This window comes from Eubalaena glacialis, chromosome 12 (assembly GCF_028564815.1).
Source record: "Eubalaena glacialis isolate mEubGla1 chromosome 12, mEubGla1.1.hap2.+ XY, whole genome shotgun sequence".
Classification (NCBI taxonomy): domain Eukaryota; kingdom Metazoa; phylum Chordata; class Mammalia; order Artiodactyla; family Balaenidae; genus Eubalaena; species Eubalaena glacialis.
In genome coordinates, this window is record NC_083727.1 from 63,975,064 (window position 1) to 63,995,343 (window position 20,280).

Sequence of the window (20,280 nt, forward strand, 5' to 3'; positions counted from 1 at the left end):
TTATTAGCATAAATTCAGTATTAATTTTAGGCAAACAAATTTACCAAAAATCTTAATTTACCCTAAAATGTCTGTAATTTGAGATTTGTCACTTTTTTTTTTTTTTTTACAAAAAATATTTTTGGTTGATTTGTCAAATAAGACAGTTTCACTTCAATTTAATAGTAGTGCATTATTGAACAATATTGTAGTAAACTATAATAAAGTAATATAATAAAACAAGGTCTATACATATATTTCTATTCATTTACTTAGGTATAATTTTATATATCTACATATATATACACAGTTTCTCTCCCTCTCTGTTTTTAAAAATCTTTTTCTATTTAAGTATAATAAATATACAGGAAGATATACATCTTAAGTATATAGTTTAATGAGTTCAGACAAATGAATGTACCCATATAACTCATATCCATATTAAGACGTAAAAAATTCTTCACATCAGAAAGTTCCCTCTTGCCACTTTGCAGTACATCTACTACTCAGCAGGCAGACACTCTTCCAATTTTGGTTACCTAATTTTTGCCTATTCTGAAAATTCACGCTAATCAAATCAGAGGGTAAAAACTGTATAAGAACAGCATGATTTTTGTGAGAGTCAAATTTTCATTGCATATAATGGTTGTTCACTCCTTTTAATTGCTGAAAGTATTCCATTGTATGGCTATTTTACAATATATTTATCTATTCAACCCTTTTATTATGGAATATTTCCTTTTTTTGGCCACTGTGAAGAAAACTTCTATGCATATGATTTTAGAAGTCATTTGTGAATACATTTTTATTTCACTTGGATAAACATGTGAGTGGAACTCCTAGCTCATAGACATATGTTTACAAAAACTATCAAATAATTTTTACAAAGTGGTTGTTTAATTTTATACTTTTGCCAGTAATGTAAGAGAGTTTGGTATACATTTGAGGTTTTAGTATTTTTAATAATAGTCATTCTAGTAACATAGAGTAGTACTTCAATATGGCAAAATTTGCATTTTTTCTGATGAGTATTATTGTTGAGTACTTTTCCATACGCTTCTTGGCCATGTGCATATTTTCCTTTTAGAAGTATCTGCTTAAGTGTGTCGATCATTTTTGTGTTCTTTGTATTTTTATTTAAAATGTAATTTAAATATATATATTATAGATAATATTCATTGTATATTTATACTACAATTTATTTATAATATAATACATCTTTATTTTATTACATAGTTTACTACAATATTCAACAGGAATAATGGCTAATAAAATAAGGGAAGAAACACAAATAAATAACAAAGATTAGAATGGAAATAAAACTGTCTTTATTATAGGTATTTTATTGTATTAATATTATAGGTACAAACCCTAAAAGATATAGAAAAATCTATTAGGACAGTTACTTTATCAAGTAATTTTAGCAAGGTCACAGGACACAAGATCAATTACAAACGCCATTTGTAATTCAGAATACTCAAAAAAAAAAAAAAAAAACCCAACCATAGTAGCATCAAAAGTAAAATACTAAAGAATATATTTAGTCACATATGCTTAGAGCAGGGAACTACAAAGCACTGCACAGAGAAATTAAAGAAAATGTGATAAACGGAGATCTGGTGTTAATGGATTGAAGGATTTGATATTGTTAAACTGCAACTCTGCCCAACTTGATCTGTGATTGCATATCAACATCCTAGGTTTTATAAGTCAACAGGTTGACTTTTAAGTTTTTATGCAGAGTCATATAACCTAATATAGCCAAAACAACCCTGAGGAAAAAAAACAAGGTTGGACAAATGTAGACAGGTAATTCAGTATGAAATAACTCTTCACCAAGTGTCACTAACTAACCATATGCATATCTGTATAGAAAACTAGTTGGGGCAGGGGTTTTACTTGTTTACAGTTTTATTCCCTTCTGACAATCTTTGCCTTTTAGTTGAAGTAGTTTGTCCATTAACATTTAATCTAATTAATATTGTTGGATTGAATATACCACTTCTTAATTTGTTGTGTAGTTGTCTATTATTTTAATCTATCTAGTTCTCTTTTCTTGCTTTTTCCTTTATTTGAATTTCAAAAAAGGCATTTTAGTATGCGTTTAATGTGTTCTCAAAGTATTTTATTTAGAAATTAACATCTTTTTTCATAAGTGAGAATTCTAAACCTCATGTATCATATCCTCTTCCTAGAAAAGTTATGGCAGTTAACATATCAACCCATTGTGCATTACAGAAATGTATAATCCCTGTTCTTTTAACCAGGAATTTGTTTTTTTAAGATATAAACATAACTAGATATAAATGTAACTAGAGCAATGACTACTTCACTCACAGTTTATTATGTTTTAGCTTGTAATTTTTGTTTGTTTTGTGTTATTTTGGCAGGTTTTAGCAGGATTATATGTGCTTCATAATTAGGTAGCTTTCAATCATTTCCTAAATTCTATGTGTATTTATATTTTATGGATATTATCCTCACTTATAAAATTAGAAAGCTAAGACTCAGAAAGATTAAGTCATTTCCTAAAGTCATGTAAATGATGAAGTCAGAATTAGAATCCAGGCCATATTATTTCTAAAATACATATTTCTAAAACAATATACAGCATTATATCCTCACAGAACTTGCTGTCAGAGAGCTCACACTCTCATTAGCAAATTGTCTATAAAATAATTTTATAATATAAATTGGATCTTAAGCAATTTAAAGTAGATATAAATGTAGAAGTAATTAATATTTATATTAATATTCCTAATTTTATTTCAAATGATAAAAATTCAGGATGAAACTTCTGACTCATTCTGAGTTTATACAGGTACAGATGCTTACAACAAAGGACTGATTCATTAATTGACAATAAGATCAAATGTTGACTTTTAAAATTTGGTATCAAATTGATAGATGAATGGATAGATGAATAGATAAAGAAGATGTGGTATGTATATACAATGGAATATTACTCAGCCACAGAAAAATGAAAACGTGCCATTTGTGACAACATGAATGGACCTAGAGAGTATTAAGCTTAGTGAAATAAGTCAGAGAAAGACAAATACCATATGATTTCACTTACATGTGTATCTAAAACACAAACAAAACAGAAACAGTCTCAAACTTGTAGTTGCCAGAGGGGAGGGGATGAGGGATGGGTAAAATAGGTAAAGGATTAAGAGGTACAAACTCCCAGTTATAAAATAAAAATTTCATGAGAATGCAATATACAGCATAAGATATATAATCAGTAATACTGTAATAACTTTGTATTGTAACACATGGTTACTAGACTTATTGTGGTGATCATTTTATGATGTATTTAAATGTCAGATCACTATGTTGCACACCTGAAACTAACATACTCTTGTATGTCTACTATACTCAAATTTTTTAAAAAAGGTTTTATCTAATTCTGTAGTATAAATTTAGTTATTTTTGAGATTATTAATTGAATTGATATTATAATCATGTAAAATTTGTCATACAAAATCTTCCCCAGAATTGTTTCATTGTGTTTGTTACATAACTTAACTAGACTTGCTCTTTCTAAAAAGATATTACTTTGAGACTTCCCTGGTGGTGCAGTGGTTAAGAATCTGCTTGCCAATGCAGGGGATACGGTTTCAAGCCCTGGTCTGGGAAGATCCCACATGCCGCGGAACAACTAAGCCTGTGCACCACAACTACTGAGCCCACGTACCACAACTACTGAAGCCCACTTGCCGAGAGCCCGTGCTCCACAACAAGAGAAGCCACCACAATGAGAAGCCCGCGCACCGCAGCGAAGAGTAGCCCCCGCTCGCCACAACTAGAGAAAGCCCGCGCGCAGCAAAGAAGACCCAACACAGCCAAAAATAAATAAATTAATTAATTAATTAATTTTAAAAAAGATATTACTTTATATTTTCTTTTTTATGTAAATTTCTCTAGTAGCTTTTAACAACCATTCACTTGTTCCAGGGTTTATTATCCTAATTGAGAAAATGTGAAATGAAGTACCACAGCCACTTGAGTTGTAAAACTACTACATCCGTTTAGTTTGCGAAATGGAATCTCTGTTCCAGGAATTTACATTCTCATGTTCAGAGAAAGCCAATATAACTGGGGTTAATTTGTGGGAAAACATTTGAAATAAACAAGTAGGTGAGACTTTTCTCTCCTTTAAACCACTGAACATTTATTTCTTATTGAGAAAGGTAAATTATCATCCTTCTGTGAATTATATTTGAGGCAAGGGCATTCAGCAGTGAGTAGGAAATGCAGTTCTCTGGCAGAAGTAGATATAAGTACCACTTTTAACTTATTGGGGGAAGAGGAAGTAGATAATGTGATTTTCTTGCTGTGAATACTAGTCTCTATTATGAATTAACAGGTGAATTTTATGAAGCAGACAGTTTTACTAGTGCTACCTTGAATCAGGAAACATTTGAATTCTGTTAAGTAATTCATTTAAATATTGATTGATTGGTTGATTGATTTGTTTGGTTAATGGAATGTTATCTATTTGCCAAGCATTGGGGCTAGATTTCTGAATGTATATTTCAGAAAAGAAAATATCTTCTTTGCTTTCTGGGGATTTTTTTCTCATAAAAATGATCTATATTTATTCAGACCTGGAGGAGAAGTGAAATGATTTTTCAACTTGAATATAAGTAAAAGGGAATTTTTAAACTAATTCCTAGATTTAGTGCATACAGTGGCTGTCATGAAAATACTGGGAGATTTTGAATTAGAATCAGACTCTCTAAAAGGCTCCCATTATCATTCTAGGGTAAAAATACAAGTACATGAATGGTTATAAATCTTGTTAATTGATTCTCTACAAATCATTACCATTCATGTGCTTAATATTAGGTATGTATTTATTCTATAGTATGCATTATTAATTAATCCTTTAAACATAATTGTGAGGCAAAATTCTTTATAATTACTATAATCCAGCAATATTTATCTTTTATTATTTAAGTAATATACATAGCAAGGCATTGTTCTAAGTGCCTAAAAATATTAACACATTTAAAACTCATTACAACTCTATAAAATAGGTACAAATAAATATTATTCCTACTTTCAGCTGAGGAAAATTTGAAGAAACAATATTAAGGTCACACAACTATTAGGTAGTGGACCTGGGATTCATCATAAAAGCTATACCCTAAGTTCCATATTTGTTTTGTTGGGAGAGATAATAGCATAATGAATTTTCATATACTCATCACCCAGTTTCAACAACTAGAAATATCTGTCCAATTTTGTTTTAACTGTATCCTCCCCAACATATCCACATTTTAGTGTTAGATGGAACTGAGTAAGGTCAGCAAGAACCTCTGACACTCATGCTGCATTTGAATCTATAGGCAAAGAAAATTCCTTTTTAGGGGATGATGACTTTGCTTACTTAGAAGAACTTTCTTCTCAAACTGATAGTGGAATGAACAAAAAAGACACCTCAAAGCAGTACCTTTCTCTTGACTGCAAGGAGCTGAGGTAGCTAAGTCACAAATAATTGGTTCTGCTACAGGAATTCAAATACACTCAACTCTGAATTTTTTGGGAACAGGGTGTGATGCTGAACTGAGGGGGCCCTAGATTTAGAAGCCTGTGAGAATCATGATATAATGCTGGAAGTGGACAAGCAATTCGGTTCCCCAGAAAGCCAGGTGGAGAACACATTGAACATACATGGAGATATAAAGTTAAACTCATCGAATATTACCTTAATAAGAACAAAGAAGGGTCACAGATACATGAAAACTTGCAGAAGACAGAATTAAATGATGGAAAAATTATTGAAACAGTGGGAAAATACATCACCCTTAGTAGTTCTTTTCTCCAGGCATGGGATCCCTCAACTGAGGGCAATTAAGAGCCGGATAAAACCTGAAGGAGAGAGAAAGTCTCTTTCACTGCAACTAGGTTCTTTAACAGAAGAAAATCTGAGTAAAAAGTCACTAGATTCCTCTTTGGTATGTACTTCAGATATCAGCTGCTAAGGTGCACATTGATAATAAATCTGAAATTCAGTTATGACTGTTAAAAATAATTCAGGTACCCATTGGAAATATATGTCCTTCCAAAGAAGAGAAGAGTATTAAGATTCCACCCATATTTCTATAAAGTGGGAAAACCAATGAGAAAAGCCTTTGCTACTCACACTGCAGCTGTGATCCAGCAGTACAACAAAGGAAGAAAGCAACCGGAGTACTGGTTTGTTGTTCCTTGGAGAGAAGTTGTCAGAAGATAAAAGATCACCATGGATCCAGGAAAGCCGGCAGTTTCTTCTTACATACTGAGAGATGCTCACATTCACTGAAGATAAGTGCATATCAACTTTAAACCCTCCTTGTCTCCATTGCAGCTTGCAGAATCACATCCTTCTCTGAATCAGCTGAGGATGACAGTGGTGTGCTTGGGCTATTTGCAAGTGTCCAGAACTTGACTTATAAAACTGGCTTCTGGGCTGCACCTCGCAGGCCTGAAAGCCTTGTAGTTGCCCAGCCTCAAGACTGAAGGAAGAGCCCCAAGACAGCACCAGAGACATCACTGGTTTAATAGACAGGAGATCTTACACACATGTTCAGCAGACGGCAGAAAGGACATGGCAGCCATCTTTGCTACTCAGGGGGGAAGGAAGCTACCATTTATAAGGGGAATTGACATCAGGCTGGCTCATCAACTACCAGGGAAACCAGCAGCTGAGGTACATCCCTCACAGCCCCTCAGTTTAACGATCATAATGAGGGCAAATGTTTCCTTTTAATAAACTAGCAGGTGGAGCCATCTGGCTTAAGGGGCAGGGTCAAGCATGTTTGCATGAGTAGGGTGTAGGTGAAGCAGGACTGGTCGAGCAGGGGACATACAAACAGCAAGAGAACAGCCATCATGAGTGGCCTGACCATATACTGGCACATCCAGGTTTTTCCTACTCTCACTCTTCGTGCTAATTTAAACATGACAACAGTGGATAATTCCACCTTATTTTAATTATCTAGTACAGGATTTCTCAAATTTGGCACTATTAACATTTTGAACTGCATAATTCTTTGTTTGAGGGGATGTCCTGTGCATTTTAGGATATTTATCAGCATCCCTGGCTTCTACCCACAAGATGCCAGTAGCACCTCCCCAGTTGTGACAACCAAAAATGTCTCCAGACATTGCCAAATGTCATCTGAGGAATAAAATTGCTTCACATTGAGAACCACTGGTCAGTTATTGGACCATTAGACCACGGACTGTAGGCCATTCTGAAAGTAATTATGTGCCATTATAACAGAATAATTTAGGGATTTGACTACTTAAATTTTTTTGTACTTGATTATATTCGCAGTATTTATTTATCTGCATGTACCTTGTTTTCTTTGCTAAACCTCAATTTTTTTGCAAAGAATTTCATTAAAATTTTTTTTAACTTGAAACAAAATTCCCAAAAATGCCCTTTCATGTGTTAATACTTAGTATGTATTTCTAACAGATAAAACTTTCTTTTTATACACAACCTTAATTTAGTAACCACAATAAACACAATTAATAATAATTCTTTGATCTCATCCAATACAGAGCTGATAGCTAGTGTCACCAATTGTTTCAAAAATGTATTTTTATTGTTGATTCCTGTGAAATAAGATCAAACAAGATCTACATATTGCAGTTGGTTGACTTTTTTTTTACTCTAGGGCATCATATATCCTTATTCATTGTTTTTTCAGGCTATTTATTATTTGAATAAATGGGCTAATTTGTCCTGTAGAATTTCCCACTGTCACATTGGTTAAAGTGTGCCACATGAAGTGGGTTGTGTTTCAGGAAATTAAACCTAAATTTAGGAAACCTTTTTTTTTTTTAATAGTGGTCAATAATTACACTTATTGCTCTGTAGGGAGTCATTATCTTTATTGTACTGGACACTAAGAATGTGTGCACTTTGATCTTGAGAGTGATAACTGTGTCTTCCAAGGAAATCCTCTGTGCAAATGTCATTGAAAAGGTCCATCAGTGCCTCACTCACAAAGCATGCAGAAACATGAGAGATTTGTGGATTACTGACTCCCTAAAATATTTGCCCCTAATTTCTACATTGTCTTGAATTCTGATGAATTTTCCAGTAAATATGATGCCACTTTATCGGCCACTCTGATTAATCTGATCTAGAGAGGCTAACAAAATCCATTCAATTGTTTCGTACAATATTTAATTAAGGCTCTTCTCAATAAAATTCTAAGCAGCCTGATGAAGACAACCTAAGCTGTTGACTAAAATATGCCATCCAAGGTACCAGACACTGCTGAACAAACAAGTCAGGCTTTAACTCAGAAAGCCTGGTGTCTTACTCTGTAAGTTTCAGCACTGATATTTCCACTTGACTAGAGGTATTAGTCCAGGCACAGCAGATGCATTAGTGATTGCACAGATTCTGCCTTTGCCTGTAAGGAACAAGTTTCAAGCAATCATCCATAACTACTATGACCAGTGAGTCCAGGCTGAATGCCTTCCAGGACCATTGCAATGTAACTGATCACTTCAGTTAAAGTCAGGGATAAGTGTTGTACCATGATTTCTAATTTGTTGACACATGGTAGAGATAACTGCCTCCAAGGAGCATATAAATAATGAATCAGTTAGCCCTCTGGGAAGTATCCCCAAGCAACCAAGAGCTGCCTCATTTTGAAAAGATATCCACAGTTATATGTGAGCTGCCTGATCTACTGTTAGTATTTCATAAAATACCTGAAGGTCTCTTACATCTTCCTCTAAGTTTTAAGGTACTGTGATTTGGGGAGCAGGGTAAGTTAACTGTTACCAGATAAGAAGCACAAAGTCACAGACAGATACAAAGTTCCAAAAAAGAAATTCTTTTTCAAAAATTTGGGGTCCTGTAAGTGGAACTAATATCCATTGGAAAGGGCAGAGATTGAGAATGCCTGCAATGTAGTCTCCCTAAAAACTAATAAATTTGGGGTTTCCAAGTTCAGTTTGAATAATTGATCTAATTCTTGTTTCAAAGGGATTGTCTAGGGTACCAACAGAATGGCATCTGTCTGCCCCACAGAATGACTGGGTGATGGTTCTGGAATGCAGGTGGGCAAGACGTCCAAAGACCTTGACAGGTGTTTTTTGTTGGAGATGGGGTTGCTGGGGGCCTCTCCTCTGTTCCAATATATGTATGAGTAAAAATTAAGAGAATGGCAGTAAAATCATGGATGGTGTTGTCTGTCTGGTAGATCTAATTGTAATTTTTTTTACTAAGCATATTAATAAATATTATTTATTTAAAATTTTGCACATTGCACTTTAACATTAAAAGTACTTGCAATAGTTCAGGAGAGTCACATGGGAAGGGGTGTCCTTTATGAAGAAGGTTCTAGGGGTGATTCTAAAAGACACACTTAGCGTAACTCCCTCCCAGTGTCTGAAGTCTTACCTTCAGGTGATTGATAAGATTATTATTGTTCTCTTGCTACCAACATAAAACAAGTGTGTCTTATTGAGGTCGTTATAACTTCACCTATTTTCCAGTTATACCCAATACACAACCAGAATTTTTTCCCAGAAGGATTAAGAGAGTCTGAAAATAAATAAATAAAACTTATTCAAACTGAAGTGCAAGGAGAAAATCATTTCAAATGCATAACAGAGCATCCAAGAGCTTTGGGGCAATATCAAACTATCTAACGTTTGCAAGATTGACATCACAGAAAAAGGAGAGAGAAAAAGGACAGAATAAATACTGAAGAGATAATGGCCAAGACATTCTTAAATTGAATTCACTCAGAATGAATTTATTCAGAATTCACTCAGAATTCATTCAGCACAGCCCTTTCCCAGAGTGGTTGTGAGAATTAGCAGAAACTGCTTAACATTTCAGCTGCCTAAGGCCGTGATAACATTTGTGGCAAACAAGAGGTTAACCAAAAAACTTAAAAGGAAAAACTGGTGAATGTGTGTTCACAGGGAACCTTGAAGAGCTCTGATATGCCCCTGAGAATTTAGAAGACCACACACATGCACAGAATGGTATGCATACTCAGGGTTTGTGCATGCCCAGGAAAGACCTGATCAAGCCCCCATCTCTCAAGTGTGGCTTAACTTGAGGTTCTGCACAAACAGAAAGTGAAGAATAATAGAGTGTTGTAAACTGCTTGCTTGAATATTGAAGACATACACCAGAATCCATACAGAACACCTCAGCAAAGGCTGAAAGACTTCTTAGTCCAAGGCACTTAAGGAAATCTCTATCCAATCATTAGTTGGCCACTAAACTAGCCAAGCAGAGAGTAAGCACATGTGACAGCGAAAATAGACTTTACAGAATTAGTTTGAAAAAGTTACTAAGCAAACAAAGAAAAACTATACTAAATAGTAACAACAACAAACTACGTTGAGGGAAAAGAATCTGATTTACACAGTTGCCACATTATTTGATTTAAAACGTACATTATTAACAAAAAATTAGAAGATATATAAAAAGTAGAAAATATGGCCAATACATGAGAACATAAGCAGTTGAAAGAAACAGCCCATGAGGAAACACAAACACTGGATTAAGAGACAAAAATTTTAGATCAGTTATTTAAAATATCTTCAAAGAACTAAAACAAACAAATGATGTCCAGATAACTATACAAAGTATGAGAACAAAATAGTGATTATCACCAAACAGAGAATATCAATAAAGAGATAGAAGGAATAAAATTTTGGAGTTGAATAGTACAGTAACTGAAATGAAAATTCACTAAAGGGGCTCAAGCCACAGAGAGAAAGAATCAGCATACTTGGAGGTAGAGCAATTGCTATTACCCATTTTGAGGAACAATAAGAAAAATGAATGAAAAAGTGAGCAAATCTTCAGGATGGACCATATGTCAGGCCATAAAATGAGTCTCAAAAAATTTAAAAGGACTCATCATCAAAAGTTTTTCTTCAATCTCAAAGGAAGGAAATTCCACAACAATAACAGAAGGAAATTTGGGGCATTCAAAAGGAATAAATAACAGGAGGAAATACGTACAAATTAAACAACACACTCCTAAAGTAACCCTGGGATCAAAACAAGAAATCATAAGAGAAATTTTTAAAATAGTTTGAGATGAATGAATATAAAGACACAGCATACGCAAACTTTTGTAGTCTAGCTAAAGCAGTGCTTAAAGGGAAATTCATAAATTTAATGCATATATTTAAAACAAATAAATATCTCAAATTAATAAATAAACTGCAGTAGAAGAGTAAACTAAGATCAGAGCAAGTAGGAAGAAGAAGACAAAATTAGAGCAGATAAATAAAGAATAGAAAAATAGAGATCATTGAAACCTGTTTGTTGCTTTACAAATTTCCACAAAATTAAAAAAAAATCTTTAGCTAAACTATATAAGAAAACCAAATTACTAAAATAAATAAAAACGGAATATTAATTCTAATCTTACAGAAATTAAAACAATAATTATAAGGAAATGCTATGAACAAATGTACGCCAATAAATTAGATAACCTAGATGAAATGGACAAATGCCTAGAAAGACACACACTACTAAAAATGACTCAAGGAGAAATGGAAATTGGAATAAATCTGTAACAAGTAAAATAACTGAATTATTGATCAAAAAACTCCCCTGAAATAGAAGTCCAGCCCTCAAGACTTCATTTTTGAATTGTAAGAAACTTTTAAATATTTAACACCAATACTTCACAAACTCTCCCAAAAAGCAGAAGAGGGAGAAATATTTCCAAACTCATTCCAGGATTATACTGAAATTAAAACCAGGTTTAGAATCACGAGAAGTGAAAAATACAAAACAATATCCCTTTTGAATATAGACACACAATTTCCCAACAAAATATGAACAGATTTTATCCAGCAATATGATCTATGTAGATTTAGCTCAAGCTGACAAAGTTGGTTTAATATATCAAAATTAATCAATGTAATACCCTACAGTGATAGAAAAAATAACAACACCTTATGATTATGTCAATAGTACAGTAAAGAAAATTTTGAGAAAATCAACACCCTTTTTTAATGAAAACACTCAACAAGCTAGAAATAGAAGAGAAATTCCTCAAGCAGATAAAAGACATATATTTGAAAAACCCACAGCTAACCTCAAACTGAATGGAAAAAGAAGAAAGATTTCATCATAAGAGCAAAAACAAGACAAGGATGTCCACCATACCATTTTATTGAACATTAAGATGGAGGTTATAGCCAATGAATTCAGGCAATAAAAATATTTTTAAAAAGCATCCAGATTGAAAAGAAAGAAATTAAACTATCTCTGCACACATATTACATGACCTTTTATTTAGAAAAACTTAAGGAATAAACAAAAATGTATTAGATCTGATCAACAAGTTCACCAAGTTGGCAGGCCACAAGATCTATTAAAAAAATCAATTGCGTTTCAAGAATTTAGCAATGAATAGTTCCAAAATTAACAATTTCATTTCCAATAGCATCAAAAAGAATAGATATTTAGGAATAAATGTAACAAAAAATGCAAGATTTGTTCACTGAAAACTACAAAGCATTGTTAAAAGAAGTTAAAGAAGACATAAATAAATGAAAAAAACTCAACTGGAAGACTAATACTGTTATGATGTCTACACTCTCCAAATTGTTCTACAGATTGAAGGCAATCCTAATCAAAAGCCCAGCTGCCCTTTTTGCAGAAATTGACACACTTATTTTAACTTCATGGAATTTTAAGGGATGCAGATTAGCCAAAAAAATCCTAGGGGAAAAATAATAAATTTGGAGGATATTGGAGGACACAAGCTTCCTGATTTCAAAACTTACTACAAAGCGACAAGTAATCAAGACAGTATGGCACTGGCATAGGTACAGCCACATATGTCAACAAAATAGAATTGAGAGTGAAGAAATAGACACTTAAATTATGGTTAATTAATTAAAAACAAAGTTTTAAAGACAAATCAATGGAGAAAGGATACTCTTTTCAACAAATGATGATGACCACACAACTGTATATACATAAGCAGAAGAATGAGCTGAACTCTTTCCTCATTCATACACAAAAATACACAAATGGATCATAGACTTAAATGTAACAGCTAAAACTATAAAAGTCATGGAAGAAACCATAGGTGTGAATCCTCGTAATTCTGAATTAGCCAAGGTCTCTTACATATTTCTCCAAAAGCAAAGCAACAAAATAAAAATAATAGATAAATTGGACTTTACAAAAATTTAAAATCTTTGGACTCCAAAGTACCATCAGTAATTTGAAAAGGACAACCCACAGAATCAAGAAAATATTTGAAAATCATAAAGGACTAGTGTTCACATAAGAGTTGAAGAACTCTTACAACTCAACAATAAAGAGAAAACCCAACTTTAAGAATGGGCTGTTTAAATATATTTCTCTACAGAACCTATGAAAATGGACAGCAAGCACAGTAAAAGGTGATCAACATCAATAGTCATTAGTGAAATGCAAATCAAAGCCACAGTGAGATACTATTTTATACCAACTAGTATTGCTCTAATCAAAAAGAGGGACCATAACAATTATTTGTGAATACACTACTAAATTATAGCACTCATACATTGCTGGTGAGAATGTAATATAGTCCAGCCACTTTGAAAAACATTTGACAAAATGTTTAAACATAATTTGACGTAAGTTTGACGAACATTTAAACATAGATTTACCACATGACTCAGCAGTTCCTTTCCAGATAAGTACCAAAGAAAATTTTAAAATTACGTTTACACAGCAACTTGTACACAAATATTCATAGATGAATTATTAATAATAGTTAAAAAGTGAAAACAACACACTTTCCCATCAACTGATAAATAGATATTTAAGGTTTATCCATACAACGGATAATTATTGATATTTAGCCATAAAAAGGAGAGAAGCATTAATACATGTTACAAAATGATTAAACCTTGAAAACATTATGCTAGGTGAAAGAAGCCAGACATAAAAGGCTACATTAGGTATGATGCCACTTATATGCAATTTCCAGAATAGAAATATTCATAGAGATAGAACGTAGATTAGTTGTGGCTGAGTGCTAAGGAAACGGGAAACAGGAGAGTGATTCCTAAGAGATAGTTTATTTTAAAGGTGATAAGATTTGTGGTGATGGTTGCACTAATTATAAATACACTAAAAACTACTGAATTTTACACTTAAAAAGGGAAAATTTTATGGTGTGTGAATTATATCTTCAAGACCATGAGTATAGACAATGATATTTAGACACAAAAAGCATCAATTATAAAATTTAAAAAGTGATACTTAGGCTAATTTTTAATATTTTTAATTATAAAGCATTCATAATGATACTAATAGCAATTAATAGTGATATGTTTTAAATTATAAAGCATTATTAAGTAAGTGAAATATCATTGTAAAATGAGAGAAGTTATCTTTAATATATTTGATTGACAAAGGAGTCCTATCTGGATTAAAGTTTGCTTACAAGTCAATTAGAAAAAACAAATAACTTAATAAAATAGGTCATTGTCTAAACATTATATTCAAAAAATCAGTAAATGTGTGATTATGAAATACAAAATTAAAACTGTAATAAGATGACATTTCACATCCATCAAGAACATTAAAACAAAAACAAAACAAAACATTGACTCTATTAAGAATTGCCAAAGATGCGGCGCAGTTGGAACACTCATACACTGCTGAACAGAGCATATACTGGTAGAATACATTTGGAAAATGGCAGTATTTACTAATGCTGAACATCAGATACCATATGACTTAGTAATTCCATTCTACATACATGCATATGTTGACCCAGTTACAGGTACATATGTGCAACGGGTGACATGCATAAGAATGATCATAGCAGTATTATTCAAAATTCCCCAATTTAGAAACAACCTAATGTTCATTAATAATAGGTGGATAAATAAATTATAGTATATGTATACAATGGAAGACAACACAGAAATGGAGATGAAATAATACTGTAACACGTATTGACATGGATAGATCTCACAATCAAAACATTTGAGAGAGAGACTTTTGACACAGAAAGATGCATTCTACATGATTCTGTTACATAAACTTTTAAACCAGGTGACTAAATCTATGGAAGTAAGAAAAGTACTTACCTTTGTGTTCATTATAACTAGAAGGAGCCCCCCCCTCCCTGCCATAGTAGAGGTTTCTAGAATACAGATATAATTCTATTTCTTGCTCTGTTTAATGGTTATATGTGGGTACTTCTTTTGACATACCAAACACAAACAAAACCTTGCCAGCTATCTTCCTCTCATAGGTTTGTTTACCTTTATGCATGTTATACACGTTTAAACATAAAGTTGAAGTTAAATATTAGGGAAATTTCTTCTGACAGTTAAACTGCTTTTAATTGATTTGTATTTGAGTAATTTACCATAGTTATATTAATTTCACACTATTTTTTACAAAGTAGGAAGTAAAGTAGAAAATAAAACTACTTTTCAAGCCACCAATTGTAGCTTACAAGCCATCTTCTTTTATACTGCCTCTATGACATATCAATCATGGGCAAGAAAAATATTTATATTAAATTCATGAAATTACTAAATAAGCTTGAAAATAAAGGTTCTTGCTTGGATCTCATTCTACATTTACAGTCTAATGGATAATGTAGTTAAGGGAAGTTAGCAATGTGTATATCTCCCCAATAAATCAAATAGTGGACACATTAATGTTTGTGAGTTCATAAACTGTATCGGCAAATACACTTTTCTTATAATGAGACTCTATGAGAAAAGTTTTGTTCAATTGAATTACAAAGGAAAAGTCTACAAGCCAAAATGAATATCATATTCCTTTAATAAGCAGAAGTATGAAAGTATGAATCATTCTCTGGATGAAATATATAAGCACTTTGTACCTGCTGAATAACTGAAGGTTATTCTCTTTCATTGTTTCCCTTCTAATTCATTAATGTACAAAAATGCAGCAACTATGCTGATATCATCAGGGGTTACTTTAAATATTTTATAGAATTAATTTTTAAAAAATTGTTCAATAAATTTGGGTTTGATAAGAAGTCTGGTTACTGAATTAAAATCTATGTATCAGTTTTGAATATTTCAAACAATTTAGAAGTGATGCTGTCGAGATGAAGACTCGAAACAAATTTTTATGTTGCATCCAAGGTTTACAATTACACAAAATTAGAGCCCTTTTCCCTAATTTCATAGAAGGAAAAAATTGTTAACCGTTCTTACTTAGGCAGCACAAATAGGACTCTGTGAAGTTGGCAAACCTTTAAAGCATGAGAATAAGAAAACTACTGCATTCAAATTTTATTTTGATTAAGCTGTTTCAAAATAGAAGGAATAACACCAGTGGTAGCTTCAGAATGCCTATTTAAGTGGGGCTTAGGAGAGCCAGTCTGGCTGGAAGGAGACTGTCGGGGACTAGTGTTGAATCTTCCTTTGAAGATTCAACACTAGGTGATTTGATTCCAGAGCCTTGTGCTATGTAAAGGGTTTGCATATAATACATGATCAATTGAATACTGCTTCCTTTGAATACCAAGCACAGTGCATTTCAATTTGGTATTTATGTGGGATGACCTAGAGGAATGGATGGAGACAGAAAATAAAGTACCACAAACATCTTATTGCTGCCAGTTAATAGTATTCTGTAGAAACAGTCCTGTGGAAATAGAACTTCTCTTTAGAGACTCATGAATGTTCTTCAGTAGCTGGTTTGCAATGCAGAGAATAGACTGTTTTCAGGAAGAACTCATCTGCTATGCTGGGATGTACCAAGCTAACTAGTCTCAGTTTTATTCAGATACTAAAAGTTTTATTTCTATGTCGGAATTTGTACCCTGACTCTCTAGTATTAATGGAGGAAATATTCACGAAGGTAAAAGTATTCCTATATTGGGGAAAATAAATACGCATTCTCCTAGAATTGAGTCACTCAAACCAGTGTTTTTCCTATGTCATAGCAGCTATAAGTCAGAAAATAATGGAAAACACTTTTTTTTTGAAAGCTATAAATATTGGCGGGAAAAAATTGGAGGGCAATTTTTAGAAGAACTTTACCTGTTTAGCTTAGCTTACCTACAGGGAAGTCAACAAAGTAAATGCGTGTAGTACTATGGATAAACTGTGAAGTGAATTTTCTTTAAATATTACTTTAAATTATAACCGGCCCTTGTAAACTTAATACTGGAGGCAGCTGAAAAGTGGTATAATTGTTAGTTCGGTATAGCAATGTGAGTCTCAAGTATAAGTGACTGGTTATGGTTTAATAATCCTAAAAAGTCCACATATATAAACCAAAAACATTTAATTTCAAATACTGAACATCAAAGTACTTTCTTTTTCTTCTGACAGTTAAACTGCTTTTAACATAGTCTGGAAATTGGTTTACAGGCTTTTCTTATAGCCAAAGACATGAGAACAGAGATTCTGGCCATGTGGCTGCCTCAAGCTATAGCCCTTGGCCTGCCATAGATGATTAAAAAGGTTCTATGGAGAAAGAGTCAAGACTTTTTTGGTCTATGATTTTAAGTGAGTGTGGGTTGGAACAATTTAAGTGGGGAGAGACCTACATTCTTGAAAACCTTGACTCTTTTTTTACTTTTTCCTTCTTTCCAGCTGGCTAGAGCCTCTGCTTTTCTCTAAATCAGGTGCCTGTCTAGATGGAAACCAAAATTTTTCAAATTAAGTGGAAATAACACTTGTTATTTCATATTTTCAAATGTCGAATCTCCACAGAAAGGCAAGGGCAATTTAAGCCAAAAACATGTATAAGCTGGCTTGAAATTGCTAGGAGGAGTTAAAGGAACAGACATGTTGTTGTAAATTATATGGCAGAAGTGCCACATCCTACCCGAGTCACACATGATTTTCTTTAAAAGAAAGGACACTCCTATTATGCAGAGAGTATCTCCCGGCAGCTATTCACATCCATTTAGTGTTCAACCACTTGCAGAAGTGAGAGTCTTTGAAGGCTTAAGTATAATCATACGTTCATAAAAATGACACACTCATTAGCAATTATTGAACCAAAGGAAACTCTGCATTTAAAAAAATAAGAAAGGAAACTCATGAATAGCAACTGAAGTATTTTTGTTTTGTTTTTTTAAATCTAATCTTTATTGATCGTGTATTATATACAAACCCTTTACATAGCACAAGGCTCTGGAATCAAATCACCTGGGTTCCTAGCTCACTTTCTGTTTGACCTTGAGCAAATTATTTAAACTCCGTTTGTCTCATTTTTTCAATCTGTAAAATTGGGAAGTAATAATACATAATTTATGGAGTTGTGGAGGTCTAAATAAAATCATTTATCTAAAATTTTTAGGAGAAAATTGGGCACATCACATCGAGGACCACACTTGTTACATAGTAGGCGCTCAAAAAAGTTACTCAGTAAAGATTACCTGTTACTACTATCATCACAATTGATACTCATGACAATCCTGTGAGTAGATGACCTTATTGACAATTTGAATACGACACAATTGAGAATCTGTAATGCCAAGTTACTTTCTCAAGTTCACTCAGAGACCCTAAGTGGTAGAGCAGGTGAGCTGGTACACAAGGCAGGTCTCTGCCAGGACAAAGTCAGCAACTCTTCTCCAGCTTCTTAAATTACATTCAACACAAATATATTAAGAATCAGTGCTGGAGAGGGTGTGGAGAAAAGGGAACCCGCTTGCACTGTTTGTGGGAATGTAAATTGATACAACCACTATGGAGAACAGTATGGAGGTTCCTTAAAAAACTAAAAATAGAACTACCATATGACCCAGCAATCCCACTACTGGGCATATACCCTGAGGAAACCATAATTCAAAATGACACACGCACCCCAATGTTCATTGCAGCACTATTTAGAATAGCGAGGACATGGAAGCAACCTAAGTATCCATCGACAGATGAATGGATAAACAAGATGTGGCACATATATACAATGGAATATTATTCAGCCATAAAAAGAAATGACACTGAGTTATGTGTAGTGAGGTGGATGGACCTAGAGTCTGTCATACAGAGTGAAGTAAATCAGAAAGAGAAAAACAAATACTGCTAACACATATATATGGAATCTTGAAAAAAAAAAAAAAAGATTCTGATGAACCTAGGGGCAGGACAGGAATAAAGACGCAGACATAGAGAATGGACTTGAGAACACGGGGAGGGGGAAGGGTAAGCTGGGACGAAGTGAGAGAGTAACACTGACACATATACACTACCAAATGTAAAATAGATAGCTAGTGGGAGGCAGATGCATAGCACAGGAAGATCAGCTCGGTGTTTTGTGACCACCTAGAGGGATGGGATAGGGAGGGTGGGAGGGAGACGCAGGAGTGAGTGGATATTGGGATATATGTATACATACAGCTGATTCACTTTGTTATACAGCAGAAACTAACACAACATTGTAAAGCAATTATACTCCAATAAAGATGTAAAAAAAAAAAAAAGAATCAGGTATGTGCTGGGTCCTGTGCTTGGTCCAGGCAGTCAAAGATAAATCAGACATGATCCATCACCTAAAGAGATTATATTCTTCACAGATAGTCATATGTGAAAATCAGTCATTTAAGTAAAATACATTAAGGGCCTTACAGAAAGAATAGAGTAAGGTGCTGCCTCACTGTAGCAGTGTAGACTGTTGTCTGTGAGGACTGGCAAGACATCATAAAATACTCAGCTTTCTCAACCAGGCTTAAATAAGCAGAATTTATTTCTCCAATTAGATACACTTTTTAAAAAATTGAAATCACTAAAAGCAAAATCCAGTAAAACTCACTTATAATAAGTGATTTTTTTTAATTGGAAATATTTGATACTCAAACCTATAGTTTTGGATATATATCCATGGCAACTGTGCTCACTACTTCCTTCTAAATAACTGATTAAACATTAAATTGGTATTACTGACAACTTTCAGCTATATCTCAGAAATTTGATTCAACAATAGCTTAAATCCAATTATTTACAAGAGGAATGGTTAAGGTGCCATACAGAGTTTGGTTTTCTAGTTTTAATTGCTTCAAGATTTGCAAGGAAAAATCAAAATACAGAAAAAAATTGAGATTACTTAAAATATTTGTGGGTTGCTTTTTCCAGATAAAATTAGAAATTTGCAATAAATTATTAGTAGACACCAATATAAGTTTTGTTACATTTCTCTACATTTTACTCTTACTGTGTTATACTTTCATTAATTGCATTTTAAAACATCTCTAGGTGACTCACAAACTGGAGAAAACTTAAACCACAGAAGTCCACTCACTGGAGTGAAGGTTCTGAGCCACACATCAGGCTTCCCAACCTGGGGTC

At 33.3% G+C, this 20,280-nt stretch overlaps 1 pseudogene; it reads left to right on the forward strand.

The window, feature by feature from the left end:
* The window catches only part of LOC133102245 (nuclear receptor coactivator 7-like), a 48,342-nt pseudogene extending 41,853 nt beyond the window's left edge, over positions 1-6,489 (forward strand).
* Positions 6,490-20,280: the final 13,791 nt, after the last annotated feature.